Source organism: Eptatretus burgeri, chromosome 4 (genome assembly GCF_056783735.1).
Source record: "Eptatretus burgeri isolate ZD-2024b chromosome 4, Ebu_testis_v1, whole genome shotgun sequence".
NCBI classification, from domain to species: domain Eukaryota; kingdom Metazoa; phylum Chordata; class Myxini; order Myxiniformes; family Myxinidae; genus Eptatretus; species Eptatretus burgeri.
The window spans coordinates 2,219,259-2,237,732 of NC_140964.1; the positions used below are offsets into that span (position 1 = coordinate 2,219,259).

The following is an 18,474-nucleotide window of genomic DNA, read 5'->3' on the forward strand; positions in this document are numbered from 1 at the left end:
CAATGTGTCCTCAGCTGAAATCTCAAGTTGACTATTCCGTTGTGGGCAACATAATATATCAATCAGTTAATGGTCCAACTGGAATTTTTGTTCCTCACAAGGAAAAGAAGTTTAAACAAAAGAACGTGTTAATTAACACCCTTTTGTCAATTTTATATTCAATGGATTTCTGATTTGTAGGGTTTTTTAATACCAGATGTAGATGAATTTGTTTCAAGCTGAAACTCTTCAAGTCGGATTGACCTTTTAGCGTTCCTATCTAAACCCTTGGTTCATTATGTAGGTAACCCAGGCTCATATCCCACACGTCATATGTGCTTGTCCATTATAGTCTACTAATGTCCATTTAATTCAGGGACAATGATGTTCTCCCTCTGTGTGTGTCATCTAAGTGATTTATGGACATGCTACACAATGAGCCTGCAGTCAATGGAAAAAAAAAAAAAAAAAAACTACATCACAGTGTTGGGTCATGTGAAGGGGCAGCTGTTTTCCCTGAAATTAGTCAAAACGGTATGAACAGTAATACATTTTATTGGTAGTGGTTTGTTGCACTGGAGTGCCTACTCAATTTCTCTTTGGATGTCACAAATTTTGAGCCTGCTGGAATTTGGCCTCAAGAGGACAGGAGGAACTTTTATTCAACTTTTCTCATTCTTTCAAGTTTGCTGATATATCGTGCACAAGATCAATGGTAAATCCAACACTGTAAATATTAAGGGTCTGAATGGTTAAATCCAAGTGCATGTGGCTTGGGTACATTAAATCAACCGCAGCAACCGTTCGTTGGCTGTTTATCATGGAAAGTCATTTAGCCAGCTCGGACTGGGATTCGGGCATAGGTCTGGGGGTGGATGGCTGGTAGATTCTGGCTGGGGGTTCCATGTTTGACTGTTCTGCACATGTTTTTTTAAATTGAGAGCCAAAGCAGCTGTTACCGTAGTTGCCCAAATTTTTGTTGACACAGTGAGCTGATGGTGATTTTTTTTTTTTTTTTTTTTTTTTTTTTTTTTTTGTATACCTTGGTCGAGGCTCGTATGAGAGCTAACACACAACTCACAGCAAGGAGGCATGAGACAAGAGGGGTGGGAGTGGAAGGGACAAAACATTGGGGAACAGACACAGGTGAACTGTGGAAGGGAGAGGGATGGGGATGGGACGGGGAACATGGCGAGGAGAAGATGGACATTACAGGGACTTTCAGGAAGGAAAACAGGAGAATTGAAGGAAGTGGGCATGGGTGGATTATCGGGAGTAGAAAAGATCGAGGATTTGGATGGGGGAAGATAAGAGGTGGTGGTGAACAGCTGTTTTGAAAGCCTGGAGGGAAGAATGGGAAAGAATAGAGTGAGGAAGTTTATTCCAAAGGCGGGAAAAAAGAGGAATGAAAGAGTGAAGATGAGCAGTGATTCGTGATTTTGGTAGTTTTACCAGAAGGGGGTTGTTGGCGGACCTTGAGCGCCCTGTGGAAATGTGGTTGGGACAAATCGCAGAGAGAGCAGGGGGGGCAAGGCTGGAGAGGAGTCGGTAGAAGACAGAAAGACCACCGACCAACCTGCGGTGATTGAGTGAGAGGCCCAAAGACTCAGCTTCATTGCGGGAGATGCCAATGATCTTAAAAGCCCTGGTTTCGACAGCGTGAAGTCGAGAAAGGTGGGAGGCAGGAGCACCAGCCCAGAGGGGAGAGCAGTACTCCATCAGGCTACGGACAAAAGCTTTGTAAGTAGTCAGGCAGGATGATCAGCATGGAAGTAACTAATTCTGCTTTTTGTATAGTTGAGACAAATCAGGCCAGCAGTAACTGTCTGTGATTAGTTCTCTTGCTGCTTGTAAATAACAGCCTCCTGAGATAGATTAGAGGCAATGTTATGCAGGGACGAGAGCACTAAATTGTGGGGGTTGTTTGTCGTAACAGATGAAGCCTCCATGAAGCCTGGGCCATTTAAACTTTAGGGGGCCCTTATATGTACGTAGCATTCTGCTTTGCAATTAAGCAACACAAACGGTTAATGAAAGATTTAGTCACTGGACTTTCCCAACAAATTTCCAAATTATCGAAATCGGATGTGATGTAGCTGTCTAACTTGTTTGTCTCTGATGCTCTGCGAAAAGGAAGGTTCAGTTCTTTTAAACAATCGAATGGAAATGATTACACTGGGTGGTTTGCCTATGTCTTCTTAGCAGTAGTCATCAAGCGGGAATTTGCAAATTGTTTGGGGTGCCGGCGATAACTTTCAGGGTGGCTAGTCGACCTGCCACCCTGGCAAATTGTCACGTACTTTACCAACTTTATATAGTGTAAACGAACAGTGGGCATTCCTAAATGTGCTAAGGAACAGAGTTTGAGAAGCTACAGCTGTTGTTATTATTAGCATTGGACTATTTAAATTTTATATATTTACTAGCTGGGGGACCCGGCGTTGCCGGGCAACATAGGGACCCTCTTCCCACCCCACTCCTTGAGGAACTAATTCATCGATGCGGCTGAAATAATGATGCTATAGAATTATAGATATTTATCCTCATCGCCATGTCATGAATCTGGGGTGCGTTCAGTTACCAAGTTTCTTGGAGAGCGCTTGCCAAGTGACTTAAGCACTTAAGCAAGCATTCCATGAGAAGACAGTGATAAGGAACGGCTGGCTTGGCAATCGCTAGTTAGCTGCTTGGTAAATGAACACACCACTGGACATCTCAACAGCATGCAGTCCATACAAAACACTGACAAATGGACATTTTTTTAATATTAAAGACTTCAAATATTAATCAAGAGCGTTTTTTTCATGAAATATCACTATGTTCTTTCCTCTGCATAATATGAGAATTAATGTACCTTCATTGGGCGGTGCATATTCGGCAGCTGCCATGATCGCTGCGGACAAAACATGCATTCCCTCGTTTGAGTTTGATCAAAGTGTTACTTTATTTTCCCTCAAAACAGTATCTTTATTTTAATGAAAGACGATGCGTTGTTCAGTCTTCAAATGTACATGAGGCCTTTAAAACTATCTGAGCGACATCAGGCCCCCCTAACAAACGGATACCAACGTTGTTAGACGGAATGAAAACCCATCATTCTTGTTACAAAAACAGCTAAAATTGATGAAAAAGCGGCGTAAATTGAAACCAACACAGTAATTACGGTCGCAATAACAGATATAATGGAAACCAACATGTTTATTCCACACACAAGAACGGTCGTCACGGAAACAAGAACAGACAATCCCGAAATAGATTGGTGGGGAACGGAAGCAACATTGGTTATCTCCGTCGCGAAACGTCCGGGAGCGAAACAAAAGCGGTTCATTCTGGTTACTGTAGTGCGAACAAGATGGCGGATGCAGTAGAACGACCTGTTACGGTATGTAAATTTTTAGTGCTTGTGCCTCAAACATAAATTTAATATAGATAATATATAGTGGGTGGTACCTGATGTAGTTTTAACAATTTATTAAACCGAATTTTGTTGTGATGATAATGTTTGGTTTGCCTGTATTTCGAGCCCCCGAGTGAAGGATCGCTAGTTGTGTATGCCCAGTTCAACATAGGGGATCGTGTATGGGATCTTTTTACAGTTTTTACTTCATATTAACTTTGTTATTTTATTGGAATTTGCAATTTATTATTACTATCAAATTTTAGCTCTTGCAAATATAAACGATCAATCGTCACTGATCGCTGCAGCACGGGGGCACGAATTACACGAAATGTCAGCCATTAAGTCAAGATTAAGTCAAGAGGGCGCATTTATCGCTGCTTGTATAATATCCCGTACCACAAACGGGTTTTCATTAACAGACATGATATATTCAAGGCAGACTACGTTAAAGTTAACTTACCATAACTTCAAGAACTTTTCAAGCTGCCATGTTTCCCACGGTCTGGTAACCGGAATTAATCGCTTTCGCTTCGGTCTCCACCGTTTCGCGACGGAAATAACCGATGTTGCTTCCATTCCCCACCGTTCTATTTCGGGATTGACAGTTCTTGTGTCCGTCACGACCGTTCTTGCGTGTAGAATAAACGTGTTGGTTTCGGTTATATCTGCTATTGCGACCGTAATTACTGTGTTGGTTTCAATTTCGGCCGCTTTTTCATCAATTTTAGCTGTTTTTGTAACAAGAATGACGGGTTTTCATTCCGTCTGACAGCGTTGGCGTCCGTTTGTTAGGGGGGCCTGTACGTGGAGAGAAAAAGATGGTGGCGATTTATGGATGGTTGGAGGGCGTGGCCTGTAGAATGGGTGACGCTTATGACCCACAGACAGACAGACAGACATGACCTCAGCTTTATATACTACATTTACATGAAAACTGACCATTCAAGCTCGTACAACATTTCCTATTCGGCACGAGTGGATGTGTAACAAGGTTTTAGCAAGTGGTATAAATGAAAGTAATTTCAATGCACGTGACTATTCAACCTATGTGCCAGTTCCATCGCTTGTTAGGAAAGTCAACGACAGTGTATATGTAATAAAATTGCGAAATGTCAAAGCCACCAGCACTATGTCACATGCAATGTTATCTATTTTAAAGACCTAACTCTGTCTCTCACCAGCAATTTGCAAGAGTAACAAATGATCTCTCACCGAAGCAATTACTCCCAGCTCATGAGGTGAGAGAAAATGTATGACTCCTTCCAATTGCAGGTGAGAGACATCGTTGGGTCTTGTTATGAACTCGGGGGTTACGGTAGATATTGTTCGAGTGACGATATATTGATTCAGTGGATATTGTATGTTTGTAATTTTATATCTTCATTTTTTTTTACTGCGTGGTGCGTCGACGAGTCGATATTGCTTCGTGGAGTTTCCTCCATATGGTTACTGTGTCGGAATGTTTCATAATCATCACGTCTGGATCATTTTTGCTCTGGATCTCTCAGTACAGTGAGTGATAAAGAATATCGAAGATGTAGCAAATTCCAATCTGGCAGTTCCATAAACAGACCTTGAAAGGGTCTTGTGGGAAACGATTAAGATTCCGAGAAAGGTGGCAATCATTACTGAAACACCAACCGAGACCAGATCCTAACTGGGAGCGATTACCTCCAGAGCATCGCCCATTGTTTCAAAACTGTAGTTGGAATGGTTTATTTGCATTGGAGGACACTGCTATCTTCGGTCGTGGCCGCTCACTCACAACGGCAATGATTGTGTGGAGATGAGCTTCACAGGCATGGGTTGGTGGTCTTGCATGCCATTAATGGTTATTTCTATGATGATAGATACAACCAAGTCTGAGACAGTAGGCGAGAGAAGTGGTGCAATGGTTTTGGAGAACAATGGTGATAGAGAAAGGGGAAGCGCTGCCCTTCTAGTAACAGTGGTATAAACATCACGCATCGGGATCGAAGAAACCAGTGGCAGCAGAGAAAACCATGCCGTGGGGAGCTGCACCTGCCCCACTTGAACTTCCCACCGATCTCAGCACCACAAACAAATTTAAATTGAAGCTCAATTTAAACAGTTTAGACCAGGTGGAAGAAATAATTAACATTTAAATGGGAGCTCCTAATGTTAACTTTCATTTGTATTCACCCGTTGCCAATATTCTGAACATTATATTTTGATACGCAGAGATCTCAAAAAGCAGTGAATACTTTTACGATTGATTTTTGCTTGAAGTGAAGAATTAAAAAAACATCTTCGTGGTTATCTAATTTATTTAGTTGATGGGTTTTAATCATTTATGCTTGCTTCTGAAATATATTCAATTTATGTTGATCGTAAAATTTTTATAAACACGTAAGTAGTGGTTAAATAAAGTTTGTTTTTATTTATGTTTAAAAAAAAAAATTTGGGGGGGGGGGGGAGTTAATGTGCTGGCTTTTTTCTCTTTTTTTTCTATCATGTCAAGGGTAACCTCTTGAGCTGAAGTGAAGCAGATTTTTGGTTACAATTGTGTCGGGTGGTTGCTCGTCAATTCTTGTGATTGAATCGGTGAGGTTATTTAGTACTAACAGGATTGCAGTCCATACTTCCTTCTGGATAGTCAATTGGATGGGCTGGCAGGATAATCTAGAGGTACGCACACTTGCTTCTGACCCATCTAGCATGGGTTTGAATCTCGACAAACATACAAACTGTCATCCTGGCAGGGTGAGACGTCAATGCGTGTGCTGTCCCTCAGATGGACACGAAACTGGGTGTCTCGTCTAGCCTGCATTAGTTGGTGTATATTAAAGATCCCACAGTGTCCTTCATAAAGAATAGGCGAGTTATCATGAACACCATTGAACAAGTTACAAATTCCAGCACACTCAGTCGAGTATCCTGTGTCGGAGTGGTGACCTGTCCAGGATTGTAAAAACAGTCAAGATACTGCTTTGGCAGAACCAATGGTCTGTATAGAGCATGGCACATGTTGGTCAGTTGGATGTACTTCTGGGACAGTGCTGAGACTGACTCGTGACTGTCTTTAAGTGAGACACTAGCCTGCTATGGGAAAATCAGTCAAGAAAAGATATTTGCTCGACATATACTCGACATCTCTTTTCTCTCAAATTCCCAATAAGCAGATTTCTGACTCTGTGATCTGACCTTCGAAGGCCCCCTTTGTTTTCACCGACATGATGCAGAAGTCCCACGCAATATGGCAGCACTGAACAGAAGCCTCCCACTGCTCTGGCTGTGAAGGCACTTAAAAGGTTGTCGTTTGACAAATGCTCAGAACAGAAAACATGCTTGCATGTTGTGCTGAGAAATGCGATGGGAAAATGGTGAGCAGAGCAAAATCATTTTGTGCAGAGAGCACTTATCACCGAAATGGGACTTTGCATCAAACCACTTTGCATCACACCAACTTCTCACATGCTAAACTGTTTTTCGAGATTTTCGGTGGTGCAGAGGGAAAATGCAAACATTGCTGGTGTGTTTCATCTCAAGTCTTGCCTGTCCTCCCGTACGAGTGTTTTGACGCAAGACTCGGTTTGCCATCTCCACACACCCATGCACTATCGCTGATCCAAAGTGCAGAACGAAAGGCCATGCAGATAGTTTTATCCTTCGTGTCATCTCGCTTTGGAATTCACGACCTGCAACGTGCTTCCCATTATCCTACGATCTACAAAGCTTTAAGAGGAATGCCAATTCCTACTTCTTACATCTTTGAGGTTACATCACATTTCAACTGATTTCTGCTACTTCCTGTGTCTTGGATGTTTTTTGTTATTTTTCTCTTTCTTTTATTTTGTTTTGCTTTATCCTTATCTTTATCTAACCTTCCCTTAGCCCCTTACCTCAAGTGCCTTTATGCCTTGTTTGGGGCAATTTCCATTAAAAAAAACATTGGAATCATGCAATGTGAATGTTACGCACACATTTCTCAAGCAGTAGTTCTGAGCTTCTGCTAAATCGACACTTTTATTTTTAGAAAGTAAAATATCCCCAAAAAATCCTACAATTCCCTGATTTTACTTCTGAGGTTTGGTTTGAGATAAAATGATCATGTTTAACTTTATCGTCTGTTACAGAAACAGCTCTGTTTAATTTGACTACTTGTTTCGTGACTTTAACTTTAACATAACGAGTAAATACCCATTCCCTCTGGGACGCAACTCGGTGAAATACAAGGAAATCAGACACAGGTGGAGGCCATTCAGCCCATCATGCCTGCGTGACATCAACACCACACTAAATTTATCTACACCAGATCCAAAGAAAAAAATGTAAATGTTTTTTTTGTATTTTTTTGCAAATACATGTATTTTTTCTTCTCCTCAGGGGAGGGGGCATGGGCTTGGTTAAAAACACACATCAACCACACAACACCCTTTGACAAGACCCCCACCAACAGCACTCCGAACACAATCACCCATCAATGCTCAAACCACCTAAAAGTCTTATCAACATCCCTATATATATATATATATATATATATATATATATATATATATATATATATATATATATCTCTCTCTCTCTCTCTCTCTCTCTCTCTCTCTCTCTCTCTCTCTCTCTCTCTCTCTCTCTCTCTCTCTCTCTCTCTCTCTCTCTCTCTCTCTCTCTCTCCATAACATACAGGTACCTATCTAATTCTAATTTAAACTTATCTACTTTTTCTTCTGCCACTACCTTTCCAGGGAAACCATTCAATGCATTAACTACTCTCTGAGTAAAAGTCCCCTGCCTTTCTACAGTCTTAACTCTCCTCTTACTTACTCTCAGGCTATGGCCCCTGGTCCTATCACTGTCTACTCTGTTGAATAATAAATCTGCACTTATTCTATCCTTACCTTTCATTGTCTTAAACATCTCTATCATGTCTCCTCGTAACCGCCTCCTTTCTAGTGAATAAAGCCCTGTCTCCTTCAGCCGCTCCTCATAGCTTAGTCTCAGCTCCTCATTCAATTAATGAATTATCACTATTTGGTCAACATATATTCAGGAAAGAAGCTGACCTGTGCAACAAAGTAACTTTTGGTGAAATTCGAGTACAGTCCGTTTTCTAGGAAAAATAATAATAATAATTGCACTTCCTGTTCTAAGTCAGGATTTCTCTACAGACGACATTGCTAGAATGTAGCTTCTTGTCCTTACAATCAAGTGCCAAGATTTTTATTCTGATGATGTCACCAACTTGACTTTTAGCTGTGTAGCCATCTGTGTACCATGACCAAAGAAGTCTGATGAGGTGAAAACACCAATCTCGCAATGTTTGGCCCTGTGATTTATTTTGACTGTCATGAAGCACAGCCATATAAGGAGGGAATTGCCTTCGTACAATCTTGTATGGGAAGATCGAGTCTGACGGGGATATGGGAATGCGAGTTACGAAAAGCTGTTTTCCTCTGTGCCCCTGTGACCAGCTCAGCAGTTATAACGTGTTGATGAAGAGCTGTGATTGTGTACCTGCAACCATTTCAATGACCATACCATTGGATGAAATTAATTGGCCTACCCGTCACTTCGCAGAAGGGTTTAATCAAAAGACAGCATGTTGCACTTCACAAACATATTGCATAACTGTCTTGATGAGAATGTAAAATGAAGTGAAACACATGAAAACTACAAGGGCACTCGGTAGAGCGCATACCTCCACCAGTAATGCCTGATCCATGAGAACACATCAGGCCAAATGCATTTTTGAAATATCATTCTGCATATCGTTTTGGGCCCTATCTCTCAAAGGTGAAGAATCACTTTAAAAATTAAATAATTCTCGTATCCAGATTTGGATCTTCACCAAAATTGGTGGCGGTTCTTCTTCAGGGTCTCCACCGAATTTCTCAAAGATAGGTTTTCTGGTCATTTTCATCACGTTTTTACTGTCATTTTGTAATCTCTGTGTTTGCTGTGTGGTTGCAGGTTGGTCTTGTGTTAAAACTTGAGCTAATTGTGGAGTTTTCGTCCTCTTTTCATATCTTCTTCCTACCCTTCTTCCCGTTGATGTGTGCGATCATGTTTATTTGTATTTTCTCCTTATTAAAATCAGTTTTTATTTTCTCCACTTTTCCCTCCACCCTCATTCCATCCTTCCAAACAATACCCTCTGAATCATGTCTTAAAATATAAAAAAATACAACAAAATAAAAAAATAACTTTTCCCTCACATTATGTTCCCCTCACATTATACCCTTCTCCCTCCAATCTTCCCCCTTACTCCCCCTTCCCAAAGTTTCCCCCCCCCTCACATCCACAAAGGTGCCTCCTTCCCCCATCCTCTCTCTTCCATCTCATCACTCCACCTCCTCCAGTATTCAACTGCCCTCTGCCCCCCCCCCACTGTATCTCGATCAATCAACACAGAGCCTTTTCTCCTCCTCATACGACCCTCTCTCCTAGCTCTTCTGCAATCTCCCACATTATTTCAACAACTCTCCTTACCCCCCCCCCTTCCTCCCTTATTCTACCCCACCTCTCCCCTACCCTGCACCTAAAACCTCCTCTCCTCCCTTTTCCTTAACAGTGTGGACCTCAAACATCAGGGGCCTTCCCTCAAACCTCATAGTTCTTCCCACACAGGTTGCCAGACATCACACAGGTGTCACACAGGTGACAAACCAGACGTAATCTGCTTAACAGAAACTTTTCTCCTTCAAGACGTCTCTGACTCCCTCGAATCTCTCCCTCCTCCAATACGACAGACCTGGCCCTCGTCCTGGTGGAGGAGTTGCTCTCTTCATCAAAGACGCCATTCCTCACTCACCATGTACTGTCCTCTCTCACCCACACCACTAGAAATACCTCTGGCTACGGCTTCCCCTCCTCCCACCTCCCACCTCATGTTTATATGTGTACTGTACCGTTCACCAAACGGTGATGACTCCTCACTATCCATTTACTCCTCACTATCCAAAAACATGGAACAACTTATATTCTGTTGTATTCTCTCCCGATTACCTTCAGTTCCTATTTTACCCACTTTCCCAACGTCCCTCATCACTCCCAACTAAACACTCTGTTTTATGTCTCAAATCTAAAACAAAAAAACCCCCCAAAAAACCACCTTCCTCTTTGCACAACCACGAGTCCCGGTCCTTCTTCTTCTTCTTCTTCTTCTTCTTCCGCTTCTTCTTCCTCCTGCCGGCACACCATCTTTATTCCACTTGAGCTGACACACTCTCGCCATTACCTTCACGATTTCTTCCCAGGTCGAAAAACCAGTTAAAACCAGTACACATTTTCAACTGGTCTCTATTGGTTCTAATTGGTCTTTAACTGGTCTCTATTGGTTTCAACTGGTACCAGTTAAATTCAGTCAGAATTCCAATTTCCCAGTTGAAAAAACCAGTAGCTCATATTTGTACCAGTTAAAGTCTTACTGGTTCCAGTTGATACCAGTTGCAATGTACTGGTCCCAGTTGATACCAGTTAGTTAAATACAATTGTATTTCAACTGGTAATATATCACTCTATTCCAATTTCCATATTAAAACCAGTAAGAAACCAACTGGCTTTACTGGTACCAGTTGACCAGTAAGCTACTGGTCTTTACTGGTTTTTTGACCTGGGTTCCTACAACCCTCCATTCCCGAATCTTACCTGTTCTTCAAAAATACATCAAAAAATAATAATCTTCCTTGTGTCCTTTCGATCTCGACACCTCCTGAAACCACGTGTCCCTCTTCTCTTCCTGACACGTTTCATCGACCCAGCAGCTTCACACTGCGTTTACCGTCCAAATTCACCACACACTTCCACGATTTTACTTCAACCTTCCCTTTTCCGAATGTGACGCAATCCTTATTTAAAATAAATAAATTAACTTTTGACTTTCCACCTCCCATCGTCACGTGATTCTCCCGTAACCACGTGATCTGTTTCCACCCCCTGCGTTTACCGATCCAAATTCGCCATTCACCTCACGATTTTTTTTACAACCTTTCCATTACCTAATCTGATGAAAACTCTCTCAAACAATAATAATAACTAGCCGAAACCTCGTCACAGACGGATTCCGTTCATTCAACCACCCTCACCAGCTCACCCACACTCGAGGGACATGGACTAGACAGGGCGTGCTCGCCCCCGCCCCCGCCCCTGCCCCATTCCCATTCCCCCCGCCTTCAATTGGCTTACCCCCGCCCAAATATTGAATTACCCCGCCCCGCCTCTTCACTCCCCGCCCCCGTCTCTTGATTCCCCGCCCCACTTGCCCCCGGGCCCCCACTCCCTGTCCACCCCCTCACACTCAACCCCACCTAATTCACCCCAGCCCCCGGCCACTCATCCCCCGTCCCATTTCCCCGTCTCCCGCTTTCAATTTGCTTACCCTCGCCCAAAAATTTGCTTACCTTGCCCCCCCCGTCTCTTCATCCCCCGCCCCCGCCTCTTCACTCCTCGCCCCCATCTCAACGAAAAGTGTTTATTCTGCTTCAGAGTTGAAGGTTGAAGATTGCCACGATGTGCGATGCACTCTTACAGGTACGAAGTTTCATTCAGTCCAGGTCACAGTACCGAGAAAAAGGTGACGCGACCGCTAGGAGGAGCACAAAATTGGTCCTTCAGTATTAATATATAGATTACAATAACAATAACAATAACAATAACGATCTCTTATAATGCTTCATCTTCCTCTTTCTCACATGTGGTTCTCTTTACTGTATCATCATGCACTACTCTTTCTATACTGAAACGCAAAAGAAACTTACCACCTTTTAAACCTTCAAATATCAACAATAACACTGCGTGTAGTAAATGTGTGAACTTATTTGTGGACAATGGTGTCCTCACTGTCAGACAAAATGGTCACGGATGATCACTTGAACCTTCAATGGTCACTTCATAGCACTGCTGTTGAACAGCCATTTTGACTGTCAGTGATTAGCCAAGGGGTACGGGATGATTTTAATGAGCTGCACGTGATGTCTTGATATTGGCTTTAAAAAGGCCAGTGCAAAATGGGCATATCAATCAACATGCCACGATTGTCAAGGGATAAACGGCAGTGTACCTTGGGCATACTGCAAGGCGGATTGAGCTTCTGTGAGGTGGCACGTCGCCTTGGCTGTTCACACCAAACGATATCAGCCCTGGTGGACAGAGACACCCTCCACAACTCTACAGATGACAGACCTCGATCAGGGAGGCAAAGAGTCACCACTGCAATGCAGGACATGCAGATGGTCCTAAGTCAGATGGCTTCAGACATTGAGAACTGAGAAGGACAGAATCCAGTAGCAATCCATCCAAAGACTGGTAGGCAGTATGCGCCGACGATGCACTGCCTGTATCCAAAACAATGGTGGCCACACACGCTATTGAAAGGGGACTGACATTGCACCCTGTGCTGTTCTGAACTGTAGAACAAACTGATGAGATGGTGTATCTTGGTCAAAAACTTGACATGTCATCAATAAAATGCCAATGTTTCAATTAGCAATTGTTGGTTTGTTTTATTTTGAACTGTTACAATTTTTTTTACATTTTAAACAAGTGATAAGTTTCTTTTGCGTTTCAGTATATTTCAACAGACTGTTCTCAGTTCTACCTTTCCCTCATTCCTTGCCTAAAAAAATCCAACTGTTACAGCGTTTCTTCTCTCCATTCTCTGAATTTGCCTTTATTACATCCCTCAATAATTGTCTTTAATCGTATCTCTGACCTAAAAAATAACCCCCCCCCCCGTTTTCTATGAATGTTCGCTTTTCATTAACTGTTCTATTTTTCTAACTTCAGTGCCAACTCACCCCTCTCACCCCTCCCTCTCAAAGCAACCATCACACTCTTCACCCTCCAAGCCTCCCTCTCACCTTTCTCAAAAACTCCCTCCTCACCTTTCTCCCTCACCCCTCCCCACTTACCCTTCTCCCCACGATTCATCCCCTCACTCACCCTTCTCAAACCCCCCCCTCTCATCCACAAAGCTGCCCCCTTCCCCTGCCCTCTCACCTACATCACTCCACTTCCTCAAATGCACAACTGCCTTCTGCCCCCTCTCTTTCCTCCCCCTCTCCCCCAGCACCACAGAGCCATTTCTCCTCCTCATCCGGCCCACTCCCCAAGCTATTCTGCAATCCCCTACACTCCTTCAACAATCCTCCTTACCTTCCCCCCTCCTCCCTTGTCCTACCCTCCCCTCCCTTGTCCTACCCTCCCCTCCCCTGCACCCAAAGCCTCCTCTCCTCCCTCTTCATTAAGAGTGTGGACCTCAAATATCCAGGGCCTTCACGCAAATCTTTCAGATATTTCCTTGCAGGTTGCCACTGACAAACCAGACATAATCTGCTTAACTCAAACTTTCCTCCCTCAAGATGTCTCTGACTCCCAAGTATCTCTCCCTGGTTACTCCCTCCTCTGGTTTGACAGACCTGAGCCTCGTCCTGGTGGAGGAGTTGCTTTCCTCATCAAAGACTCTATTCCTCACTCTCCATGCACTGCCCTCTCTCCCCCAAATCCCCCAAAATACCTCTGCTACAGCATCCCCTCCACTCCCACCTCATGTTTATATGTGTACTCTACTGTCCACCAAACAGTGATGACTCCATCTACACCTCACTATCTGAAAACATGGACCAACTTCTATCTTCTCATCCAAACTCTCTCTCTTCCTCATATGTGGCGACTTCAATTGTCATCATCCCAGTTGGCTGGGTGTGGGTACCTCTCTCTCACCTGTCATGGCACTTCAGCAAAAGACTTCTGCGACTCATTGGGACTGACTCAATTGGTCAACTTCCCGACCCGGATCTCAACCAATGGTACTCCATCTCTTCTGGATCTGATTTTGACAAATTTCCCTTACAATATCTGCTGCTCTTCCTTCGCTCCAATCGGTTCTTCTGACCACGTGCTTGTCAAAGTAGACATCTATCTGGCTGATATTGGAGAACCAGCTCAGCACCGTCGAGTCGCCGTTTCACCACTGAATTCAACCACCAATTATTTTTGAGGTTCACGTCGACCAAAAGGTTAACATTGGCCGAATTTCTAAAATAGTCAATTTTCATCCGATTCACTTGAAATTTGAAGAGGAGTTGCATATTTGGTCATTGAATTCAACCACCAATTATTTTTGAGGTCAAATTTATTTTCTGGATTTTGCAAGTATCATGGTCTGCGCGACGTCTTCTTGTTGTTTGTTTGTCTGCATATCTGTTTGTTTGTTTGCGTGCGGGATATCTCAAACATTGCAGATGGATCTGCATGAAATTTTGTGGACAGGTTGAGTATCTGACTAGAACAAACTGATTAGATTTTGGTAAAGATCCGGATCCGACTCCGAGAATTCTTTAAATGTTTCTTCATCATTGAGAGATCGAACCAAAAACGATATACAAGCACGATATCGCAAAATGTTGTTGACAGATTTGGTTGAAAATTGGTGGACATGTTGGGTGTGTGACAAGTAAGGAATTACTCAATTTTGGTGAAGATCTGAATCCGGATCCGGATCTGATAATTTTTAAAGCGAGTCTTCACAATTGAGAGATGGGGCTAAAATGATATATAGCACGATATCTCAAAAAGTTGTCGACAGATTCTGACGAAACTTGGGGGACAAGTTTGCGTGTGTGGCAAGGACCAATTGATTCGATTTTGGTGAATATCTGAATCTGGATCTGGATCGGAGAATTATTTAATTTATAAAGTGATTCTTCACCATTGAGATAGAGATAGGGCTAAAACCGATATAGTACTGTTTCGCATGATATTTCAAAAATGTAATGGGCCCGATATGTTCTCGTGGATCAGGCATTATGTGGTGGAGGTATGTGCTCCACCGAGTGCCCTTCTAGTGAAGTCTGTTTCTGGTGTATGTTCCCCCTCGATCCCATCCCTTGCCTCAAATGGCCGCACAGCTGGCACTGCACGTGAAAAGGCTGAATGCCTAAACTCTGTGTTTGCTTCTAAATATTGTGTCCGAAACCCCTCGCTTTCTGTTCCCACATTACCCAGTAGCACTCAGCTGTTCCTGAACTCTGTGTCCTTTTCTCTTGACAAAGTGCAGAGCTTGCTGTCAAACTTCGACTCAAATTCTGCAACCGGTCCAGACGGCATCAGCTCATGTGTCCTAAAAAAAACCTGCTCCTCTGCTCTTGCTCACGCTCTCTCTGTTGTACTCACCCTCTCATTTGCTCAAGGTCATCTGCTATCTGCTTGGAAATCAGCAACCATTATCACTCTGCATAAAAATCATGCGAAAATGATCCCTGCAACTATAGACCAAGCATCCTTCTCTCAATCATCAGCAAGATTATGGAATCAATCATCGCTTCAGACATTAAATCCTTCCTCTTCTCCAATGGCCTGATTTCCGATCATCAATGTAGATTCAGACCAGGTCAAGCTTCCCTGGATATGCTGCTTCTGCTCTTCCAACAATGGATGTAGATCCTCATTGCCAGAAATGAAATCAGAGCCATCTCCCGAGAGATATTGCGTGCTTTCGATACGGTCTGGCACCCTGCCCTGCTCACCAAACTCTCTTCCTTTGATATCGAAGGACATCTCCACTCATGGCTCGCAGACCATTTGTGGCCCTTCATGGAGTTCTCTCATCCCCTCTTCCTGTCCAGGCTGGAGTTCCTCAAGGCAGTGTTCTGGGCCCTGTTCTTTTTCTGGTTTTCATCAATGATCTCTCCGACTCTCTAGAAAATCCTCTTTATCTCTTTGCTGATGACTCCACCCTCTACGGTACCATCTGCCATCCCTTAGATTGGCAAGCAGCAGCCTCTTCACTCTCTGCAGATCTGGATAAAATCACAATCTGTTCCAACACGTGGACATGTCTTTCAATCCGGACAAATCTCACACTCTCACTATGTCTCTCTGAAAGGACCGTCTGGAACCCCCCCCCCCACCTCTACTTTCCCAACAATCCTCTTGAAGAAGTCCTTTCATTCAAGCTTCTGGGTGTCACTGTCTGCCATTATCTTTGGGCAAACCAACCACATTTCCAAGCTTGCTTCCAAAGCCAGTTGCCGACTGGTCATCCTCTATCATACAAAGTCTTTCCTTGGCACACTTGAGCTCCTGACCACATGCAAAGCTTTCGTCCGCAGCCTGATGAAGTACTGCTCTCCCCTTTGGGCCGGTGCTCCTGCCTCTCACCTTTCTCAGCTTCACGCTGTGAAAACCAAGGCATTTAGGATCATTGGTATCTCCTGCGATGAGGCTGAGTCTTTGGGTCTCTCACTCTCTCAATGCAGGCAGGTCAGTGGTCTTTCTGTCTTTTACCATCTCCTCTCCAGCCTCCCCCCCCCCATACTCTGTCTGAGATATGTCTCCCCCATATTTCTACAGGGCACTCAAGGTCTGCCAGCAACCTCCTGGTAAAACTATGAAAATCAAGAATCACTGCTCACATTCACTCTTTAATTCCTCTTTTTTCCTGCCTTTGGAACAAACTCCCTCACTCTCTTCAATCCCAGTCTTCCCTCCAGGTCTTCAAAACAGCTGTTCACCACCATCTTGTCTTTCCACATCCAAAACCACGATCTTTTCTTCCCCCACTAATCCACCCCAAACCCACCTCCTCCAAATTCCCTGCTTTCTTTCCTGAAAGTCCCTGCAGTGTCCATCTTGTTTTTCCCTCTGTATCCCGCCTCATCCCTCTCCCTTCCACAGATCTCCTCATGTCTCTGTTCCACACTGTTTTTTCCTTCCCTCACCCACCCCTCTTGTCTCCTGCTTCCTTTGTTGAATGTTCTGTGTGTTAGCTCTCATACGAGCCTCGACAAGGCATCCGAAAAAAAATAAGTTTCATCCGAATCCGTCCACAACTTTTTGAGATATTGTGCGATACATCGGTTTATCACGATCTCTCAATGGTAAAGAATCACTTTAAAAATTCTAATAGTCGGATCCAGATCCGGATCTTCACCAAAATCTAATTATGTCATCCTTGTCACACATCCAACCTGCCCACTAAATTTCATTGGGATCTGTCCACAACTTTTCGAGATACCCTGCACACAAAGACAGGTGGACAAACAGACAGAATAACAAGAAAAAGACCGTGCAGAGCATGATTTTTGCAAAATCCACCCCCTCTCCAAAGGTAGCCATGGTTACATCAAATTGTCCATTTCATGAACATTGAAATTGACAATCTTAAACTTGCTTCCCTATATCTGCCCGGAATTGTGCTGTCTGCTTACCCCCCCCCCCACAATTCGTACCACCCCCAGATCCTTCTCTGACACATGCTCCAAGACTGCTCCTTGCATTATGTCGTCTCTATATTTACCTCCGCCACCTTGTTTTCAGCCCTGTCGGCCTGTCTGTCTGTAAGCACGACATCTAAAAAAGGTTGTGGATGGATTCAGACAAAACTTGGTGGACAGGTTGGGTGTGTGAGAAGGACTAATTGATTAGATTTTGTTTCAGGTCTGGATTTGGATCCAGCCTATAAGTGGGATACAAAACCTAAACTGTTCAGCCTGGCAGAGGTATGTGTATGTATATATATATATATATATATATATATATATATATATATATATATATATATATATATATATATATATATATATATATATATATATATACACTCTACTGAGTGCTGTTGTCGTCATTATTGTTACCAATCTCCAGCACCTTACATTTCCTTACATTAAACCTGCCAATCGTTTTCCCAATCCATTAATGCATCTGGACTTTCCTGAAATAGATCACCCTTTCTCTGCTGCCTGCCTTGCTTCCAAGTCCCCCCCCCCCACAAAGCAAAGATAAATTTTCTTTTAATATAATAATTCTTTTTAAAAATTCCATTTCTATTTTTAACATCCTGGTGATATTGCTGAGCTTGCCACACGTTTTCATTGCCACTCCTCCCCTCACCACCCCCCCCCCCCAACGAAATCAAGTCGTGAGTTTGATGGATTGACTTAATCTGGTATTGGTATAGCGCAGGCATGATGGACCGAATGGCCTCCTCCTACTTCAAATTTCCCTGCAACCCCTGTCCGTCTAACATGTGAATTGTACACCTGGTAGGTCTCATTCATTTATTTATTTTACTCTTCTGTCCCTCTTGGCATGAATTACAATGCAATCAAATGCAGCTCAAGCACAGCTATTAGTCA

General features: G+C 43.3%; 1 protein-coding gene across 1 annotated transcript in view; it reads right to left on the reverse strand.

Annotated features, from left to right (window-relative positions):
• The window catches only part of LOC147027329 (secretin receptor-like), a 150,999-nt gene that overhangs the window by 131,364 nt on the left and 1,161 nt on the right, over positions 1–18,474 (reverse strand). The gene's annotated exons all lie outside the window — the stretch shown is intronic.